Raw genomic sequence first — 23,739 nt, forward strand, 5'->3', positions numbered from 1 at the left:
AAAAAAAGAAAGGACCAGAAAAGTGCATGGAGTTTCATTTGTGTATTCATGGCATAATATTTGACTGAAATAGCTCTGTAATTGCAGCAAAACATTTGTCGTATCAAAGTATTATTAACTTAATTCCTTAATTGGTTGGTAGTTTTAACTGTGTTTAATTTATAAATAATTTATTTATAACTTATAAATAATTTTGTTTGTTTTTTAAAACTACTTATGCCTTATTTAATATTTGCATTTTTTTTTAATTAAAAAATTTTTGAGAGAGAGAGAGATAGAGACAGGGCATGAGCGGGGGAGGGACAGAGAGCGAGGGAGACATAGAATGCGAAGCAGGATCCAGGCTCTGAGCTGTCAGCACAGGGTCCAACATGGGCCTGGAACCCACGAATTGTGACATCATGACCTGAGCTGAAGGAGGATGCTTAACCGACTGAGCCACCCAGGTGCCCCAATATTTGCATATGTTAAATGACAGTGGGGATGCACGAGAATTTTTTTCTTTAAAAATATTTTATTAAACTAGAGTGACCCTCCCATATATCACATTCAAATAAATGATAATAATAATAATAATAATATGGTAATAAGCTATAGCAGACAGGGTTCCAAGAAAAAATAGTAGTCTCGTTCTAAAGGGATTAACCTAGAAGAGTTTCATGAATAGGTGATTTACTAAGCCGTGAACATGGAGGAGGAACACCGGGAGCCCCACAGCCCAATCTAAGCCAGTAGGCACAAGAGGAGAGACTGCTCAATAGGATTTGTGGCCCCAAAGGAACACAGACTGTACGGCTGAGCCAGGCAGGTGCCACAGGGGAATCTGAGGGTGGGATAAGGTGAAATAAATACCCTGACCTCTCTTTTTAGCTGACCTCTGCTCTTCTTGACCCTTCTCATTGGCTGAGCCCTGTGGGAAGTCACAGGGCAAGAGGACCCAGGTGATTTGTTCCTTCACAAAAATCAGTTTCTTGAGGCTCAGAGATCGCAAGGAATAGAAACGAGAAAATGGTCCTAGAATGATAACCAGCATACGAACAAAGAAGTATCTACTGAACACAGTCAGAACGGAAAAGTTTTCCTCCTACCCTTCTAGGTTCATTGGTTGGTCCAATAATTAAATTGACATAAGACAGATTAACAGGAGAAACACGCATTGAGTTGTGTCCATATGGTAGCCCCATAAATTATGACACCCAAAGGCAAGCAGGCAGTTGAGGATTATAAGCCATCCTGAGCTAAAGAGTGGGATTGGGCCTAGAACCTCAAAAAGGAGGAAGGCGATTCACAGGAAGATAAGGAGAGCATGAGTTTGATAATCAGATGTGTGCCCTGCCATGCAGGTAAGTCTTAAGATAAAACATGATCCCTGGTAATAGCTCTCTTCTGGGACAGACTCTGTCTCTAAATTCTTTAAGAAAGAAGTGAAAGTTTTTCTTAAGTCTGCCAGGTCTTAATTGCCTTCAGCTCAAAATAATCCATATACCAAAGTGACGTATTTGGGGATAACATTTTCTGCTCCTCTTCAACACCAACCACATACTCATGCTTTTTTCTAGTGTACTGAAAATGATCCCAGTTACTTTCCAGAGAAGAAAGCAATCTCATGACTTAAGCAGTTTATAGTTAAGTTGTAAAATGACCACACAAATATTTAAAATACATTAATAGTTGAAGAATGCTTTTGCAAACACATGCGGAGGTGCTAATGGGATGTACAATGTAAGTCAGAAGAGGGATCAGCTTGCGATGCGGTTTGCCTTGGGGTTGGCAAAAATCGTGAGAAAAACACTATACACTCCGAAAGATAGAAATTATACAATCAATAGTACAAAATATAGTATGTTCCCTGTGCCAACTGTCCCAGAAGAGCAGGAGTGTGTTTAATATATTTTTATTGCTAGGAGCCATTATCTTTTCTCCTTATACTTAAAGTTGTCATTGTTAGGATGTGGCCTATTTGCAATGCAATGTGTGAAAAGAATATCATCTCTGCCATTCTGAGCTCTGACCTCTATTCAAAGAGCTTAATTTTGGGGCGCCTGGGTGGCTCAGTCAGTTGAGCGTCCAACTTCAGCTCAGGTCATGATCCCGCAGTTCTTTTTTTTTTTAATTTTTTTTCAACGTTTATTTATTTTTGGGACAGAGAGAGACAGAGCATGAACGGGGGAGGGGCAGAGAGAGAGGGAGACACAGAATCGGAAACAGGCTCCAGGCTCTGAGCCATCAGCCCAGAGCCTGACGAGGGGCTGGAACCCACGGACCGCGAGATCGTGACCTGGCTGAAGTTGGACGCTTAACCGACTGCGCCACCCAGGCGCCCGGTGATCCCGCAGTTCTTGAGTTCCATCCCTGCATCAGGCTCTGGGCTGACAGTTCAGAGCTTGGAGCCTGCTTTAGATTCTGTGTCTCCATCTCTCTCTGCTGCTCCCCCCACTCGCACTCTGTGTGTGTGTATGTGTGTGTGTGTGTCTCTCTCTCTCAAAAATGAATACACATTAAAAAATTAAGAAATAAAAAAGATTCAAAGTACTTAATTTTTCTGGCTCACCCATCTAGATGTTTTGTCAAGTGCAAATTCTGAGGTTCTACATAAGATAAAAGTGTGTGGGGGTATAAATGGTTTATTCCCTGCCAAGTTTTAAATCCATGATCACAAATGGATGTTGTTCGGTTAATAATGTCTCATTTCTCACAGAATCGTTGAGTAATAACTACCTAGTCCCACACGTGTTCACAATTGATAAAGGCTGTTAAGTTATAACCTGATGCATATGATCTTTCGTGAGCTCCCTTAGGCTGTCAGGACTGACTTATTAAATAACCATACAATGAGCATATAAAAATACTTTGACAAAAATTGGCTCTGATGGTTTGTTTTGGATTTCTGATACCTTCACCCCCTTAAGAATTTACAATTTCAGGTATGGAGTTGGAGTTATGAGATTTGATATGTACAGCATAACAATATATAACATGCTGATATATAAACACTCACTTCATTGTTACTTTGTAAAAACAATATTTCCTATATGAAAATTTGCAGTAAATATTCAGCCATCAGACAACATGAATTTCTTACATGTGAACAAGTGTCTTATGGTTAACAGAGTGGCATGCCAAGTCCTTTATCACTTAATTTCACAACTCTGAGAAATAGGTATCTTAATTCTATTTTAAATATGAGAATAATTGGTAGTGGCATTAAGTGGCTTGTCCCAAATCACACGGGCTTCAACTTCCAAGATGATTTTTTTGTAACAACTCCAAATACTATAACATGTGTCCTCACATAATCATTACTCATTATCCATGAGTAAATTGATAACAAAATTGATACTGATAAAAATAAGGAACTGGAATAAAAGTAATTTTGAAATATACCTAACTTCTGGTTATAATTCATATCCCTCTGTTTTACTGGAAAACCTACTTGGGAGCTTCTGGGTGGCTCACTTGGTTGAATGGCGGACTCTTGATTTTGGTTCAGGTCTTGATCTCAGTTCAGGTCTTGATCTCATGCTTCATGAGATCGAGCCCTGCCTCAGGCTCTGCACAGACAGCACAGAGATTCTCTGCCTACTTGGAATTCTCTCTTTCACTCTCTCTCTGTCCCTACCCCACTCTCTCACATGCTCTCTCTCTCTCTTTCTCTTTTGCTCAAAAAATAAATAAATAAACCTAAAAAAATAAATAAAAGGAAAGGCAAACCTACTTGGAGTTACAAATGACCCGTGTTCAAATCACAGATCTGCCACTGGATGGACTGGTGGGCCCTAAACAAATCTTTTTAACCTCCACCAGTAGGGTTTTCTCATCAAAAATAATAGTATCTGCCGATCAGAGTTATTTTGAGAATAAAATAATACACAAAGAGCGCTTAATACAAAATCTGCTCAGTACTTATTAAATATCTTTGTTGTCCTTTTTCATTGCAAATATTTATACAATTATTCACTGGCAGGCTTTATAAATTATCAACTTAGCCTAATTAGGAACAAAGATAGTTAACAAAATTGATCCAAGAGCTTGATGGTTTTTCTATACCTTAGAGCCATTTGCCCATTTTCTGTAATATGGAACAAGCACTTTCAAAGGCAAAAACTCCAAATTATGTTTCTGATATTTGGAAACAGCAGGAAATGTTACCATGCAGCTTGTAAAATTTTCTGAAGTCTGTGGGAAAGAAACTTGTCCCTAACACGACTGAAATTATAGTCGCCACTCACTCAAACTCCATGAAGGAAAAATGTAAAGTGGAGTTGTGATATTAATGCCTCAGTGCCAATAACTGCATAAATTGATTTTATTACTATGGACTGATACTTCAATTACTCTTGGTATAATAGAACAAGGAAGACAGAGATGCTGATTACTGTAAGTATCAAAAAGCATTACATTGCATGCAAGGAAAGCTTAGGAGGAGAATTTGCATTACCTTTTCCTTTTAATTGTATTCACTTCTTTTTCCCCTCAATATTTGCTTTGAGATCAATATTCACAGAGCTTGTAATGTAATTAGAAGAATCATTAGCTATTAGGAGAATTAGCTTGGTTTGCAAGAAAAGAATAACAAAACTAATGAATTATCTGATTTGCTCTGACATCTATAATGCCTCTGAATCCTTCATATAATACAAAATCTGAAATGTCAAGTAAGAAAGAATTAAGACACATGTACGTATATCTTATCCTTTCAGCAAATCTTTTTAAAGGGCCTTAATATGTGGATAGCAATGAGCACTGCTTATCACTGCTTCACATCTTGCAGATCTGTGTTTGGTAACAAAATACAGAAAACAGGACTTTGAGCTTGGCTCGAATGGATGTGTTTGTGTTATTTTCTGGTTAGTCTGTACTCTATATGCGATTGACTCTTAAGTAATCAAATTGGAACATTTTGGGGCACCACTGATTAGAAATGCACTATTCTGGCCAGTGTAAAGGATACAAAATGGGCAAAGACAGATTATAGATATAAAGATATAGATATCGATATAGATAGATGTAGATATATATATTAGATAGGTAGATAGAGATAGATATTTCATATATAGATAGATATATAGATCTAATAGATATAGATGATGAAATAGATATATAGATATAGATATAGATGATATAGATGATATAGATATAGATATAGATATAGATATAGATATAGATATAGATATAGATATAGGTGAAGGAGAGAAAATAATCCAGAGATTTAGCATAGAGAGAAATGCCCCCAGGGCTATGGTGGTCCAGGAGAGGAAGAGCTTGTCTGTGAGGATGAATGAGGAACTCTTCTTGGAGAAGGTAAGATTTATAGGGAGTCTACTAACATAGTCATGGGAAGAATGACTACACATCCACATACATTTTGCTGGACAGAGCCAGCAAAATTACTAATAACCCCCTTTATCACTCTGAAAACTATCCTTGCTTGGATCAAAAAATTTCTTGTAACTTGAGCTAGAGAGAAGTTTTGAAATTTTACCTTCTCAGTGTTTAAAAAACTGCTGTGTTTTTGGGACAACAACAAAATCATTCTCTTTCTATTTGGGGGGTCAATATTTATAGAATTTTTATAATAGCTAAACATTTTAAAGTGAAATCATGGGAAGTATTAGTAATTGAATTTTTCTGCATATATGACTTTTGAAATATTTTTTTTTCCTTCTTCACAACCAAGATAAACAGAAAATTCGTTTTCATTTTTTGGAGTTTTGAATGTTAAATAAGAACTCTGTGTAAAGCAATGATCATATTTCTGTGAATAGAAATAGAGATAAAATGAACACTCCAGAAATATAATGCATTTCTGCTTAATCATTATCTGTAAAATTAGAAAGGCACCCTTGTGTAAAGATTAAATGTCTGACTAAAATTCAGAAAACTTGGGATGACTCTGTGTGACCTTGGGCCATAACTTTTATTCTCTAAATTTAAGTTTCCTCATCTTTGAAATGACAAGGTTAGAATAGATGGTCATTAAGGTCTCTCCCAGCTCTAATAGACTATTATTTGAAATTCAAATAGGTTAATATAAATTTTACTCTTGGTAGTGAAACTTCCTGAGGTGATTGCTTAAAATAATTGAGAAAGTAATGGATAAAAGTCTTCAAAAGAGAGTATAGAAATACGTTTGAAGAATGCAGCGGTTGAAATTAGAACCAGTAGAAAGCTGTGAAAGACCTTCTTTATTGGGACATGTTTAATATGTATTAATATGCAATTCCTGCTATTTGACTCTTAAACAGAAGTTTGCATCAAATTACCTGAGTTTCTTATTAAAACCCAAATTCTAAAACCCATTCCCATATTTTTCGAATGCAGTCATAATGCAATAAAGCAGCATTTCCAATTTTTGTTTCTCGAGTCCCAGGTCCAAAATATTTGACTGTCTTAGGTTGTGTCCTTCTAGGAAGAGACCCCTAGCCAAGGGTTTGAGTGCAAGTGATTCACAAAGGTTATGATCCCAGAAGAAACCACTGGAGGTGGGAGGGTAGGGAACAGGGCAGGGAAAGGGACCTCCAGGTAAAGATGTAACTTTGAGTGAAGTGACAGACTCAACCTGATCTGAAGGGGAGTTCTGGAGGACACCTGACAGTTTTCCCAGCAAAGGGCCTGCACTTTGGTATTTCCACATCAGTAGGTCATTGGCTACGAGTTAGGGCTGGAGGTGAGAGAGGAATGGGAATGGAAGAGAGTATAAAATTTTCTAAATTTCTTGTGTTTTCAACCAGGAAGACAATTCCAGTGCCCAAGGGCAATTGTCGGAAGACATTTTCAAGTGAAGCATTTTAGCAGTAAAAGAAGCAGAAGGTGGGGGGTGAGGTGCAGGGTCAGTAAAGGAGTGTGAGAATTTCTAGGTGCCATGTCAAGAATGTCCACTGCAGTTATTCACCTCCTTAACTCTTTTCATGGTTAAACCAATGTGAGAAATGTTATATGTTATATCTCTTTCTGAGATTCATGATGCACCGTAGCATACCAAACATCCCAAGTGGTAATGCAATAAACTATTATTTTTTCAATCTACTGCTTCCAAAATAAATTTGACCAATTTATGACATAACCACCATCAGGAAGAAACACATTAGAAATTTTGCCAATAAGACCTCAAGAATTTTGAGCTAAAGAGGGAAATTTTACCGAATCATAGCATTTTGTTCTTTTAAACTTTTTTTTTTTAACGTTTATTTAGTTTTGAGACAGAGAGAGACATAGCATGAAGGGGGAAGGGTCAGAGAGAGGGAGACACAGAATCCGAAACAGGCTTCAGGCTCCGAGCTGTCAGCACAGAGCCCGACGCGGGTCTCGAACTCACGTACTGCGAGATAATGACCTGAGCCGAAGTCGGCCGCTTAACCGACTGAGCCACCCAGGCACCCCGCATTTTGTTCTTAATGGTATCTAGCAGCACCCTCTGAAGTAGACTAAAATGCTTATTAAGCATGTATCACACATACACATCCACCTTCACAGTAAGAGATGGCTGTTAACATTTGGTAAAAGAAACTGTGTGACAGTCCCTCTAACTAGAGAGCCTGAGGGAATGGGATTGAAAAATGAAATTGATAGTTTATATGGCCCCTGCCTGCAATTAGTTAGTAGACACAGTGTGCCTTTTGGCTCCTACATTCAAGATCTATTTCAATAGAAAAAGCGATTGACTGTCTCTCTCCCCATGGTGTACCAGTTATTGAGGCAAAATACTGACCTTAACCCCTCTCCATCTCATCCCTCAGCATAAATTTGCTTTTTATATTTAGTCAAAATCTGCAACACTGAAGGAAAAACCTAAACAGGAGGAAAGAATAATTGAAGGTGACTCATTACTTCCTGGAAGTGTGGTAATACTTAAACCTACCAGTCAGTTTCAACTATGTGGTATGCCTTGTGTTAGGGACTTCACACGTCTTTTCATTATAAGTCACACAACCAGTGTGAGAGGAGAGTGGTTAGGAAAACTGATTCAGCAAGGTTAGGAAACTTTCTAAAAGCCATAAAGCTAGAAAGTGATGGAGTGGAGATTCAAAACCAGGTCTTTCTGAATTCATTAGACCATGGTAATTGCAGTAAAAGTAGTTAAGATGAGCTTTGTGGCCAATGCTTAATAAAAATTTTGGCAATACAAGTATTCTACTGACTCAGAGAAACATAAAGCAGAGGCAGTCTGCAAGAGCTGCCTTCAATAAGATTTTAACAAAGTAAATTTGCTTTAAAATCTAGAGTCACTGTTTCTTTTTTCAATTAACCATCTAAAAGAGACAGTTGACTGCCCCTGAAATTAACAGATAACAAGATCAAGACTATTCATATGCATTGTCTGTTGGCAAACATAACTTTAAGATATAGCTCTCCCCGTTCTAGGATAAAGTCATACAAACTGACATGGGACGATGGATTCATGTTGTAGGACAGCAATAAGAGAATATCTTCTTGAATACACAGACATCCTTGAAAATGATTTCCTTTAAAAGCTACAAGAAAATTATAAAATTTGATACCTGTTTGATATCTTTAATAGGAAATAAGAAAGAATGACTTCTATTGAAAAGGAAACAGAAATCATATGGAAGGAATAGGAAAAGATATAAAATCCATAGAATTTTACAAAAAGAGAGATAGTAGCAGAAATATTTGCAGGGAAACTAAAAATGCAATAGCAGAATTGGCATTGTTGAATTGGACTAATGCTATAGAAGAAAATACCTGAGTCACTCCTCCAAAGTCACTTTTCCAGAATATTCAGGGGAAAACAATATTAAAACAATGACAGACGATGATATAAAGAATCATACAGTAAAGATTTAATCTAAGAGTTGTTAGCATTCCTGGAGACAAAAACAAAATAATCATAGAAGCAGTAATGTAAAACTGATTTATTCCCGATTCATTACAGAATTCAGGATACAGGTAAAAATAAGGTACCTACCAGGAAACACACACACACACACACACACACACACACACACACACACATACACACAGGGAAAAAGACCTATATCCAGAAAACACTTGAGATATTTTCAATTTTAAGAAGAAAGAAAATAAAGAAAAGCAAACTCTAGCGTATAATCAGGTAGAAAATTCTGCTTATCTGCCTCATACAAATCATCCTCCATTCAGTCTTCTCTTCTACAACTGTCAAATTGAATAGAGAGAGTGTAGAGTTTTGACAGAGAATATTTTGTTAATTCAATAGCTTTTATATCCAGCTGAGATATATTGTGAGTGGGAAGGTAATAATGGAACATTTTCACCTCTTCTAAGGTTCAGTTAAAATGCCTGTACTTCTTCAAAAAGTTATCTAGAAGTATATTCCAATTGACTGTGGAAACTCCAGAGGACAATTTAAAACTTTGGAAGCTTAGGGATGAAAGGTGAACGGAGTTATCATATATAAAAGCATTACCAAATAACGTTACAAGATCTGCGGAAATCATCATTTTACCAAGCTACATCTATTTGAACTGTCCGTTTGATTAAATCTATAAGAAGATTGAGTAGTTGTCTCTTCCATTCATGGATGGAACCAAAAAATCCAATGAATTATTATTACCACTTATGATAAGCATGAATGATCCCATTATTGATTCTTCCCCATAAACTGTCCAACAGAGAGCTTTCTCCTATTTAGAAATCCAAATAAATGTGATGACAATTATGCTTAAGCATAGGAAATAGTTAAGCACACATGCATAACTGTTTTAAGACATATGAAAATAAGCATAGTAATTTTTAATGTTGTCTTTGAATGACAGAATTATGAATGGCATTTTAACACTTCATTCTATTTATTTTTCAAATTTTCTGTAATAATCAGATTTATTTTAAATTACAAAATAAATCTCACATTAAAAACAAAAAGCAAAAACCACACAAACCGTTCCAAAAAATCCAAAATTAAAATAAGTTTTAGGTTTATGGTTATTCCATACAATAACTTTTTCCAGTTTTTCTTTTCTTTTTCCAGTGTTCACCTGAGCAATAAATGTGCTTCTAACGTCCTATGGCAGGCAAGATTCTAAAGATGTGTTCCAAGGATTTCCAACTTCTAGTTATTCAAACATTAGGCTAGGTACTTCCTTGAAGGGACTTTAAGATAGGGAGATTTCCTGGATTATCTGGGTGGGTTCAAGAACAGAAGAGGATGAGGGACGCCTTGGTGGCTCAGTCGGTTGGGTGTCCGACTTTGGCTCAGGTCATGATCTCATACTTGGGGAGTTCAAGCCCTGCATCAGGATCTGTGCTGATAGCTCGGACCCTGGACCCTGCTTTGGATTCTGTGTCTCCCTCTCTCTGCCCCTCCCCTGCTCACTCTCTCTGTCTCTCTCTCTCTCAAAAATAAATAAACATTAAAAACAATTAAAAAAAAAGAACAGAAAAGGATGAGCACTGGGTGTTGTATGTAAGGGATGAATCACAGAGATCTATCCCTGTATACACTGTATGTTAGCTAACTTGACAATAAATTATTAAAAAAAAAAAGAATAGAACAGGATGGCAGAGGGGAAGGCAAAGATTGATTCAAAGTAAGAAGGAACAGAAAAAATAGAATTAGGGTTCTATATATCTTTGCTGGCTTTCAAGCTGGAGAAAACCATTGGCCAAGGAATGCAGGCAGGTAGCTTCTAGAACACGAGGACAACCTCTGGTTTGCATCCAGGCAGGAAACAGGGACTTCTGCAGTAAGCTGCCTGAAAACAATTTCTGCAAAACAACCTGTTTGAACCTTGAAGCAGATTATCCTCCAGCGCATCCAGATAAAACCCAGCCTGCTTACTACCTTGACTTTGGCATTGTCTGCCCTTGAGGCAGAGAACTTAGTCATACTCTACTCAGATTTCTAGCCTACAGAACTGTGCGTAACAAATGAATCTTTTAACAAAATATACATGCTTTATGCTTTTTAGGGAAACTTTAGCTTTATGCAAAATTGAGTGACAAGTATAGAGATTTCTCACTTACCTCCTGCCCTACATATGCCCAGCTTCCCCTTTATCAACACCCCCACCGCAGTGGTACATTTATCACAACTGATGAACATACAATGACACGTTGTAATCACCCAAGGTTTACAGGAGAGTTGCCTGGATTTCCATGTATTTGTAATGACATGTGTCCAACATTCTAGTACTTTATAGGATATATTCACTGCCCTAAAACTCCTTCATACTCTGCCTAATTCATCCCTCCCAACTTCCTAACTCCAGGCAATGTGTTTTGTTTGTTTTTGTTTTGCTTTGCTTTGTTTGTTCTCGTTTTAACTGCTAAATCTGTAGTAGTTTGTCATAGCAGCAATAGAAAATTAATACAGGTCCCAATCCTTACTTGAAGGCTCTGGAGGAGCTTCTAGTCTTTTACTGTATTCAGACCTTCTCCTATCTTTTATTTATGGCTGTTTTTTCATGTTACCTGCTAAAGAATTTAAGGTTAATCTGATATACTAACTTAAATTAAGGTAAAAGACATTTAAATAAGAGTGTTTGTACTTTGATCTGAAACAGGAAATCTTGCTGGAAAGTTCAGGCATATTTTTGGCTTGGGAACATTTTGTGGAAGCAGCTCTCTTACCATCTCTTATGTGATGGTATATATTAACCACCATGTGTTTACCTGAAGAGCCAACATTGATTGTTCCAGTTGTTCAAATTGGAACCAGAAGCCCGGATTACGTGGCCGTTTGTATCTGAAAATCTCTAATTCTCTGGAAAGTGAAATTTTAACTGTTGTCAGATGATCAATATATAATACAGAGACACAGGTTTATTGAAAAGTAACCATTATTAATTACTCCTATTGCCAAATATCTTTGTTTTCTAAAACTCACTTCTGGGTTGTTTTAAAAATATCAATTTACCAGTATGTTTAGACTGTGGTTTTATATATACAGAAATTTATTGTGAAAATAGAAGTAGGGCTAGAGAAAGTTAAAGATGCAATAAATAGGCCCCATGGAAAAATGCTTACATTCTTGGATTTATGGACACTGTGTTTTCTAGTCTTTCAAACTCATTCACTGATTAGTGTTGCCCGTTACATTTCTTTCATCTGTTAAAATGCAACTGTCCAGGGGCGCCTGGGTGGCTCAGTCAGTTGGGCGTCCGACTTCGGCTCAGGTCACGATCTCGCGGTCTGTGAGTTGGAGCCCCACATCGGGCTCTGGGCTGATGGCTCAGAGCCTGGAGCCTGCATCCGATTCTGTGTCTCCCTCTCTCTCTGCCCCTCCCCCGTTCATGCTCTGTCTCTCTCTGTCTCAAAAATAAAAAAATAAAATAAAAAAAAATAAAACGTTAAAAAAAATGCAACTGTCCATAAAACCAGAGTGACTAGACTCAGACTAATGAAATTATCCAATTCATGATGTCAGTTCAGAAGGTTAGCTTTCAATTGTAGATTTAGAGAAAATTATCACTAATTTCCCCAAGATTGTCACAAATTCTCCTTTGCATATGTAAATTGTCAGTACGTGGTCAACTAGACCAAACCTGTTCCAGGCTTCTGCCCTAAAGTCCGTATTTTCAGTTAATAATTTGATCCTGAATGCAACTATTGAGTTTAGAATCTAAAGTCTGATAACTTTTAATTAGCTCCCCAATCACTTGAAAAGTGTAAGCCAGCTGATTGGTCAGAGAAACTCTTCAACTGTTGCCTCTGTTATGTAATGTTAGGTAAGGATATCATTTGGCTGAGGAAGGAGACAGAGCCTCTGAGAAAGACCCCAGACACTATGAGGCTGAACTGACTTTGTCCCTCTTCCTCATTAGATTTGGCTCTGGTCCTGAGTCCACTTTGAAAATCCGGGGGCAGGAGCTCATTTTAAAGGATCAAGATTACCACCCATTAAAAACAAAGCGCTGCGATGCTGCCTTGAGTACAGCAATGATGAGGGTGAAGCATATTTAATTCAAATTTCAACTAGGTTTGAAGAAGCAACGAGTGAATATTGGTCAAGAGAGGGCAATGCAGCATCTCTCCTGTGGAAGAAAGAACCAGAGATGGATATCTTCCAGCTCCAAACAGAGACAGTGAGCAGATTTGCAGTTATAAAGTGTGGTGGTGGGTGAAGATAATTGAAGCCTTGAGATTTGTGCTCATCAGACCCTTATTGCTTCTGCCTCATTTCCTGCTTGACCATGAAGGACTAAGGATCCAGAGAGCCCCCAAACTGTGCCATGGTTGTCATAAGCCACCCATTAAAAAAAATGGTTTTTTTAAAAAGGATTCTTTTTAGTTAAATTATCAAGGAAAACACTGTGCTGAGGATGAGCAACCTCTCAATACTAAATATTTACATGGATCCTGCGTAAGGCAATATTTAGTGGGGAAAAAAAAACAAGTGGGGAGCGAACACGAGGGTAATTTCTGAAACAGCGTTATTTCCGACGTACTCCGACAATGAGGTACTTAATGAAACTTCTCCAACTTCTGATTTAAATTCTTTGTAAGAAAGTTAACACCTTCAGAAGCTGTCTGTTAAAAATAGACAAAAATAATTCTGCAGCTACAGCATCACTTCCTGGATCTGATTTGTAAATCTCATGACAGCTATTTCTTTGTTGTTGTTTCCTGACAATAGTGCTTGTCAGAGCCTTGAGGTGCCTAAGTCCTAAATCATGAAATTCTGAGGCAGTCCCTCCTATTAGCACTGTGCTGAGTTAACATTAAATGAGTACCTAACCTAAGTGTTTGTTGCACTCTCCTCGGTCACCAGATACAATTAGAGGGCACTCTCACTGTTACCAGTGTTACATGCGGAGATCTATCATTCTTTTTCTGAGTTGTGTACAGCAGAGCTCTCTTCAATTATGCGAAGAGTTGCTTCCCTTAAGGTAACACTTGACTTCGCCAAATATTAATCTTCTCTTTCACAGAATGTTCGAATGCTCCTAAGTAGCTTCTTCCCAATCAGGTCTTCCTCAAGCTCTGCAGACTGTGTGTGGAGCTCCTTAATGAGCTGCCATCGGGTTGCGCAGGTTTCCTTTTTACTTGTAAGGAGCTGGCCTGATTATCACGTTTTTCACCGAAAGGTGGCTGAGTTAACGTTAGGCTTGCTGCTGCATCCGACGTAGCAGGACGCAAAACACAGTAGAAAGGAACATAGAAGAATCGCCCTCTCTCTTAAATTAGTATGAAGTTACATCCAACCTATGTTTGTGTAAGGGCAGAAAAAAACTGGTTACCTGGTTGCATGAAATAGTCCTTTTATTTGTTTGTTTGGTTTTTTTTTTTTTTGTTTTTTTCAACGTTTATTTATTTTTGGGACAGAGGGAGACAGAGCATGAACGGGGGAGGGGCAGAGAGAGAGGGAGACACAGAATCGGAAACAGGCTCCAGGCTCTGAGCCATCAGCCCACAGCCTGACGCGGGGCTCGAACTCACGGACCGCGAGATCGTGACCTGGCTGAAGTCGGACGCTTAACGGACTGCGCCACCCAGGCGCCCCATGAAATAGTCTTTTGAATAATGATGACCGAATCTGATTTATTTTGACTTTTTAAAAAGTCATATGGACAGAGGCCTCGAATTATAGCTTACATTTTTTTGACCAATTTTTTTGTTTCGAGATGATTTTTAGATTCACATGCAATTGTAAGAAATAATACAGAGATCCGTGTATCCTCTACTCAGTCCCCCCGCCCCCCACCAGAGAAACATCTCACAAAACTATCGTACAGCATCAGAACCAGGAAACGGACACTGATAGAGATTATAAAATAAGGAGGATTTCCATCTCAAGGATGCCTCATGTTGCCTTTTTAGAGCCACACCCACTTCCCTCCCACCTCCTTTCCTTCTTCACCTCAAGCAACCATTAATCTGTTCTCCAGTTCTATAATGTTATACATAAGGAATCATATATAGGTGTAACCTCTGGGATTGGCATTTTTTATTCAGCATAATTTTCTGGAAATTCACCAAGTTGTGTGTATTAGGAGCACATTCCTTCTTTTTACTGAGTAGTAATCTATAGTACGGGAGTCCCACAATTTGGTGAACCATTCAGGCATTAAAGGACAGCAGGGTTGTTTCTACTTTTGGGTTAATACAAATAAAGTTGTTCTAAACATATGTGCACAGGTTTTGGGAACTTAGATAAATTCTTAGGAGTGCAATAGTTTTTCACGGTGACTGCACCATTTTACAATCCTGCCAACATTGGGTAAGTGATCCGGTTTATCCGCATCCTTGCCAGCATTTGGCATTTCCACTATTTTTCATTTTAGCCATGTTGATAGGTTGGTAGTGGTATGTCCTTGTAATTGTAGGTTGCATTTCCCTAATGGCTAATGATGTTGCACGTCTTTTCATGTGCTAATTTTCCATCTGTATATCTCTTTTGGTTAAATGTCTCACTGTGCCTTTAGCCCATGATCTAACTGCATTATTTGTTGTTCTTACCGGTGGGTTTCAAGAGCACAGCCAGAGCTTTAAAATTTAAATCTACAGATTTTTGAGCTCCTCTCAGTTTGTGTTCAGAAAAATCCAACGCATGAGGTAAAGACAAAGAAAAAATGTCAAGACCGATACAAAACTGTGAAAAGAGTAACTCTCGTCAGGGGGTCACATCATTTTGGTAAGCAGTGTGTCATGGCCAAATTCTACAAATGACTTTAAGTCATTATGACGTTAAGTCCATGTTCATAAAGTGGAAAATATGATGTGAATTATGAGGTAATTAGAGCAAATTTACAAACTTTTGTTCCAGACATGAAAGGAACTACATACACACTAGAAAATTTAGAGACACAAAGAGGAATAAAGGGAATAGTACCAATTTCTACCACACAAAGACATCCACTTTCACTTTGTTTTACTCGTTCCAGATTTTACACCCCGATTATATGTATAAGCTAGAATAATGTTCTATTATGTTATTATGTTGTTATTATATTATGTTATTATTATGTTATTATGTATGTTATTATGTATGTATGTTATTATGTATGTTATATATTATGTTATTATTATGTTATTATGTATGTTATTATAAGCTAGAATAATGTTCTATTATGTTATTATGTTGTATACTATTAACTTCCATGTTTTAAAGTATGTCTTCTGTGCCTTAAAATATTTTTCCAAAATAAATATAATGGTGATAATTTATTTAAACATTCACCTGTTTTTGGACCTATTTTGGACATTTGGAATTTTGATGAATAAATAGCATTTGGCCTTTATATCATCTTTAGATTCCCAATCCATCCACAATTGTTTTATTTTTGTATGGTGTGAAACAGGAATCAACATTTGCTTTTTTCATACGATTTTCAGTCAACCATCCTTTCCTTATATGCTATATTTCCACTATACTGCCTTAATTCAGGTAAGAATAAAGATGCAGGTCTATCTCTAGACTCCATAATAGTTCATTGATCTGTTTACTTTTATGTCAATATTAGAATGCCCTTATTACTATATATTATGATCACTTTACATATTTGGCAGTTTAAATACTTCAACTTTGTTTGCCTTCTTCAGGGTTGGCTCATTGATAAATTTTAGAATCAGCTTGTCAATTTCTACAAAAAATGCTGAGAGTTTGACTTGGATTTCATTATACCTGTAGATCAATTTGGGGAGATTGACTTATTTACAACTTAGAGTTTTCAAAAATAATATGGCATGATATATCTATTTATTTAGATCTTTGTTAATTGTTTTCTATAATACTTATACAATTTTATCAAGTGCTTTCTCTACATCAGATTTTTCTCCTTTTTGTAGGCATTATGACTATCTATATAGATAGATAGATAGATATAGATATAGATATAGATATAGATATAGATATTGGTTTTCAAATGTGAAGATCACCTGAGATTCCTATAATCAACACTATTTGTTATATAAAATTATTTTTATATATCACTAGAATTTGCTAATATTTTTATTATAATTGATTGTATACATGTTCATGAAAGAAGCTGAGTGGTAGCTTTGTCAGATTTTGGTGTCAACACTATTCTGGCCTCATGAAACAAATTCTGAAATACCCCTTTTTTCTTGGTTCTTGTGTAGGGTCTACAGGATTATTATTATGTCTTTCTTAAAATTTATGTTAGAAAGACTGCTTCTTTGTGGGAAGAATTTTATTTATTTATTTATTTATTTATTTATTTATTTATTTAAAAAATTTTTTTCAACGTTTATTTATTTTTGGGACAGAGAGAGACAGAGCATGAATGGGGGAGGGGCAGAGAGAGAGGGAGACACAGAATCGGAAACAGGCTCCAGGCTCTGAGCCATCAGCCCAGAGCCCGACGCGGGGCTCGAAGTCACGGACCGCGAGATCGTGACCTGGCTGAAGTCGGATGCTTAACCGACTGCGCCACCCAGGCGCCCCATGTGGGAAGAATTTTAATAACAAATTCAATTTATCATAGATACAGAAGTATGCAGATATTTTTTTCTTATATCAATTTTCAAATTCAATTTATCATAGATACAGAAGTATGCAGATATTTTTTTCTTATATCAATTTTCATGTATTATATTTCTAAGGAATTTATCTATTCACCTTAGTTGCTGAATGCTTTTGATGTTTGTTCAATATTGGTGGCACCTTACTCTCTCTTTTTTTTTTCAAATATTTTTTAAGTTTACTATTTACCTTGAGAGAGAGCATGCAGGCTGGGGGAGGGCAGAGAGAGAAGGTGACAGAAGATCTGAAGCATGCTCTGTGCTGACAGCAGAAGGCCTCACATGGAACTTGAACTCATGAACCCTGAGAAGCTGTGCCAAAGTCAAACACCTAACCGACTGAGTCACCCAGTCTCTTTTGCTTTCATTCTTAGTCTTTTTTTTTTTTTGCTTGTAGATTCCCTTTATTTGTACATTTATTTTCTATTTTATTTTTTTCTGATCTTATCTTTGTTATTTATAGTCTTCCTGCTTCTTTTGGGTTACTTTTGTTGTAGTTTCTTGAGGAGTAAGATTGAATGTTGATTTTTAATTTTTCTGATTAAATAAATATGTCTTTAAAACTATACATTTCTCTCTAAACCCTGATTTTGTTACATTCCACACATTTTGATATGTTGCTTATCATTAAATTTAAATTATTTTCTAATTCTCATTCCAAATTCTTTTTCTTCAATAAATTTTCAAAAAATACATTAATGTTCTAACAGTTTGGACTTCTTAATAAATTTTTCATTTATGTTTAGATTAATTCCATTGTAGTTAGAGAGTATACTCCGATGTATTTCAATTTTTAAAATTTATTGAAACTTGTATCCTAATCTAACGTGTAGCTATTTAAGAGTTTTGTGAGTCCTTAAAAATAATGTGAAGCTGTTACTGTTTGATGCATTGTTCTAATTATATTTTTATAAATTCCTTTATAGATAGTATGTTTATTTTCAAATAGATTTTCAAAGGGCAATAATTCATGACAAAAATCTATATCCTTTCCCTTTAGCTATGTGAAATTGAATGGCAAAAAGATAGTATTCATCCCAAAATTGCTTTCTTTTAATGCGTGAATATCATTGACTACATTTCTTAGAAGAAAATTTTCCCTTTATATACTAAAGTCTTTTTTCCAGCAATTTAATGTAAATCGTTACATCATTTTCTCTGCTAGTGTTAGATTTGAGAAAATAAGGTTATAGTATGGACTCTTTTTAGAGAATGCTATTATGAGAATCAATCCAAAAGTGTCATTCTTTACAAAGAGAAAGAGAGAGAGAAAGCTAAAAAAAAAAATTAAAAGAGAAATCTATCTTCTATTTCATTGTCATTATTGGTAGTGCAATCTAGATGTTGTGGTACAGAGTTGAAAGAAGAATATTCCATATTTACCTTTTGTTTGTGTAATTGCACAGCAAAGTGGAAATAAAAATGTGAGCACCTCTTCCCAGGAACCTTGACCTTGCTTTCTCTGCTTGATTGCTAGCTAAATTCTAAAAGCCCATTGGTAGTAATTTAAGAGCTTGCCGTTATCTCCTGTTAAATGTTTTGCATGTCGTACTGTGACACAGAAGCTTCATGTGATCACTTTCACCTGACAATGCTGAATGTGTCTAGACTGTTTATGCCACCATTTCCTGGACTTCTCTTCCCTAACTTATTTTTCTTCTTGCTACACTTCCCCCTTATATAGCGGACACTTTCCCTCTTCATTGTTACTCTGTGAAATGGAGCATGATTATGCTTCCCTATGGAAGATTCCACCCCGTCCCCCTTCCTGGAACAGTCAACTATAATCTATTGCTACATTATATGAATTCCATTATTTTTCCACTGTGTTAACTTCAAGTGCCTTAAGCTGAGTTTTTGTATCAGGGGACCAAAAGAACGAGAGTTTGTGAAAGTGAACTTATCATCAAAGCTATCTATCTATAATTTAATAGATTGCTTATTTATTCAGGTGTCTGTAAGATTTCCCAGGGAATTTCACAAGTTATGCCATTTTAATGAAACCCATCACATCTAATGTTCAAGGGAGAATAAACTAGATTCTATTTGGAACAATCAGTAATGACAAACACTGTAAGGATGAGACATTCTAAAATGAGTAAGAATTCAATGAAGTTTTTTTTTTAAGATATCACTTTCAAACTTGCCTCATTCTCATATCTTTGGAATCTTTTCTCTTTTTTTTTGTTATATTTACCTGAATTTTTTTTTAATTTTTTTTTCAACGTTTATTTATTTTTGGGACAGAGAGAGATAGAGCATGAAGGGGGGAGGGGCAGAGAGAGAGGGAGACACAGAATCGGAAACAGGCTCCAGGCTCTGAGCCATCAGCCCAGAGCCCGACGCGGGGCTCAAACTCACGGACCGTGAGATCGTGACCTGGCTGAAGTCGGACGCTTAACCGACTGCGCCACCCAGGCGCCCCTATATTTACCTGAATTTTAACAATACTTCATGTTCATGTAATTGATGACATTTAACATTTATTTTAGTAGAAATCCAATAACAGGCCTTATAATTTAATTTGGGGTAACGGTTAACTAAAAATCTCTTGTAAGCCATAAAATCAAACAATCCTACTGTATTTTCCTTCCAGGAAAACCAAGGTGAGATGACAGATGTCAGCGAATATTGCAGGAAAGTCCCATAGGTTTGTTTCTGGTGGCATCTTCTTTCCAGGCTCTCAAACATATATCGCAAATATGATGTGTTGAGGGATGTTATAGATCATCATGATTCAGTCTAAAAGGTGTACTTTGGGGGGTTCTCTATTAAGTGCATTGGCTTTTAATTTTTTTTCCTTTTTAATGTTTAGTTATTCTTGAGAGAACGATAGAGTGTGAGCAGGGGAAGGGCAGAGAGAGAGAGGGAGGCACACAGAATCTGAAGCAGTCTCCAGGCTTCGAACTGTCAGCACAGAGCCCGATGCAGGGCTCGAACTCATGAAACATCAGATCATGCCTGAGCCAAAGTCGGTTGCTTAACCAACTGAGCCATCCAGGTGCCCCTCAGTGCACTGGCTTTTAAAAATGTCAGTGACTAAACAGGAAACAGCCAGACACGTGCTGTTTTTTTCTAGTGTTAAAGCATGAATGCTCCTTTACTTGAGTAAATATTTAATTTTCCCTTTCAAAATGCCTTTATCATGAAAAAAGGCATAGAAAAAATTCAAACTGTGGTGACACTAGAACATGGAGAGAGTTTGGTTCCATTTATGAAACAGTACTAACTTAATTCCAAGGTCAAGTGCTACCTTTAAAATATGTTATAATAGTGCTCATCCCTGCTCTTCTGCCTGCTATAACCACTGTAGCCCAAGTATTTGCAATCCTTTAAAAGAAAGGCTTCTATTTCCCTTCTATTTTCCCAGTCTCCTTTTTCTTTTCCATTTCCCATTCTCTTTTTCTTCTCTCTCCCACTCTAATTACATTAATTAGGTTGCTTATCAGAGTTGTCACTGAGTTATCCCAGGGATCAAATGGCAGAGAAAAAAATCTTAGGCATAATAAATCACTTCCTTTGTGAATGAGTTTTTGCGGTGAATTTATTTATGCTGGCTTTGGCCTGGTGCTGATATTATTTAGCTGAATAACAATATTTAAATCTATAAAACTCCTTGTTTTCCAAAACAGGGACAATTACCACTTCATTGGGTTGGTATAAATATAAAGGGAATATTGCGTGCAAAATTTTAAAAAAAAGCTATTTTTATCATCATCTCTTATAAGTGGTTTAAGCTAAGGGTCAGGCATCAGTAGAAAGGAGGAAAACTAATTGAATGTTTATTCAATAATTTGTGGGCATTCAAATAATGCAATAAGAAATTTTACAGATTAATGGTTGCAAGTTTAATACTACTGGCAAATTACGTGTGTGTGCGCGCGTGTGCATGTGCATAAATATACTAATTATACATGGTTTCTGATAGGAAAAAGGTATCTCTGAAATTAAAATTCCTGGAATGTGGCATTTTTCTCTGAGCCTTGTTTTCGCCAGCACTGCAGTCCATGTTGGTGGAGGCACGAAGAGGGCTAAAAGGAATGTACAGAAAGGCAGGCGATTCTCACCTGGACGTCAGGCAGGCTGCCTTGCCCAGCAGGCAAGAACACGTGAGCAGCATCAGCTTGTCACAGCTCCATCACTTACTGGTTGCCTGACCGACAGACAGGCTGTATAAACATTATGAGCCCTGCTTTCTGCATCTGTAGGATGAGGATCTAAATAATATCTATTTCTTAGAGTTGGTATGAAGTTAAATGAGTTAATAAGCGTGCAGCACTTAGAACAATCCCTTTCAAAGAGCAAATGCTCAATCCGTGTGAATTACGTCCAATCTCAGATTTTTCAGCTCCAGTGTTCAATGATGCTTTAGAATGTATGATTCTTGCACTCTGTATTCTACCCTCCCACCTTTTCCTTCTCCAAGCTCTTATTTTCCCCTCATCTTCCTCTTTTCATCTTTTTCTCTCCTGGAGACAGATGAAATCTTGATTATACTGGCTGACATGCAGGATCCTTCCCTCACCAGGCCACCAGTGGGAGGTGAACTACGTATGCATGAACGATGGCACTGAATGGATATGAATAGATATCATGTACTTCAGTGTTATCTGTGGTGTTGCCTGTAGAGTCCTTCCATTTGAAATGTCCTCCCAGGTTGAATCAGAGGTTGCAAGTGATGCTCACAGCCGTCTGCCTCAAGCATCTCACAAACACTGCATACCTCTGGGTATTTATGACTGCCTAGATATTCTGAACCATCACTGCGAGGCATAGAGTAACCATTTTAGCGACAGCGTCCTTCTGCACCTTGCTGACACTTCCAATATTCCCTAACCTTCCATAATTTTTTCCCTCAAAGTATACATTACCTTCTAACTTATATATCTTGCCAATTTATTTCTTAAAATTTCTGTCTGTCTCCACAAGAATGAGATCTTCATGAAAACAAAGATATATGTCTTTTTCCTTCACTAATAGAGTCCCAGAACCTAGAAGTATGTAACAGGCATATCAAGTGAACAATGTCCCTAAGAAATTGACCGAAACATAGTTTATTTTTCACAAGAACTTTACACTGTCTCTGCCCTGTCTCATAGAAGAGTGTTATTCATTTATTCACTTATTGGTACTCAACATTTCCTATTAGGTGTGTAACTGATAATAACCTCAAAGTCAACATGCCCCAAACTGAGCTCTTAATCTTTCCTGTAAAATTTATTCCACTCATACTTTCTCAGTCTGAGTTACAGTCAAGCTATTCTTTCAGCTGCTTAGATCAAAAACTTAAGTCATTTTTGACTCTTGTCTTTTCTCTTACCATATGTCCCTTCTGCAAGTAAATGCTGATGACTCTACCTTCAAAATATTCCTAGATTTTAAACATCCATCATAACCTGTACTTCTATCATACTGTGGTCAGGACCTTCTCTTGTCTGGATTATTGTAAATAATAATTGCATCCCTGATTCTACCCTTTTCCCTAGACAAACTCAACGGTGAGATTGGTCCATCTTATTCAGAGAAAAAGTTAAAGCCCTTACCATGATTTACAAGATCCATTTCAGTGTTTCAATCATCTCCACTAAATTCATCACTCATCTAACTCCCAGCTACATCAGACTCTGCTATTCTGGTATCTTACCAAACACGGTCCATCTCAGGGTTGTTTTGTTGTCTTCTCTATTGTCATAAAATGCTCTTGTTTCAGATATTGCTGAGAATTTCCTTTTTTTTATTTAAAACAATTTTTTAATGTTTATTCATTTTTGAGAGACAGAGAGAGACAGAGCACGAGTGGGACAGGAGCAGAGAGAGAGGGAGACACAGAATCCAAAGCAGGTTCTAGGCTCCTACTTGTCAGCACAGAGCCTGATGTGGGGCTCGAACTCAAGAACCGTGAGATCATGAACTGAGCCGACGTCAGAAGCTTAACTGACTGACCTGCCCAGGCACCCAATATATGAACAACTCTTAAAAATCAACAATAAAAAAACAGAACACCTAACTAAAGATAAATAGGGAGAAATTTTGAACAGAAAGTTCACTGAAAATGATATATAGATGGACAATAAATATATGAAAATATTCTCAATATTAACTGACTTTAGGAAACTAGAAATTAAAACCACAACGAGCTCCCACTGCACATCTATAATAATGGCAAAACAAACAAATAAACAACCAAACATAACTCTGACATTATCAAATGCTGGCCAAGAGGCCACTCTGGAACTCTCATTCATTGATGATAGGAATGCAAAATGATATAGCTATTTTGGAAAACAGTACGGGAAGTTTATTACAAAGTTAAACAGA

General features: G+C 36.9%; 1 long non-coding RNA gene across 1 annotated transcript; it reads left to right on the plus strand.

Moving 5' to 3' along the window:
• Window positions 1–398: 398 nt before the first annotated feature.
• On the plus strand, window positions 399–13,675 carry LOC123385714. The gene is made up of 2 exons (XR_006598677.1): window positions 399–446; window positions 12,762–13,675. It is a non-coding gene; the product is annotated as an uncharacterized LOC123385714 (long non-coding RNA).
• Window positions 13,676–23,739: the final 10,064 nt, after the last annotated feature.

Source organism: Felis catus, chromosome B2 (genome assembly GCF_018350175.1).
Source record: "Felis catus isolate Fca126 chromosome B2, F.catus_Fca126_mat1.0, whole genome shotgun sequence".
In the NCBI taxonomy this organism is placed as follows: Eukaryota; Metazoa; Chordata; class Mammalia; order Carnivora; family Felidae; genus Felis; species Felis catus.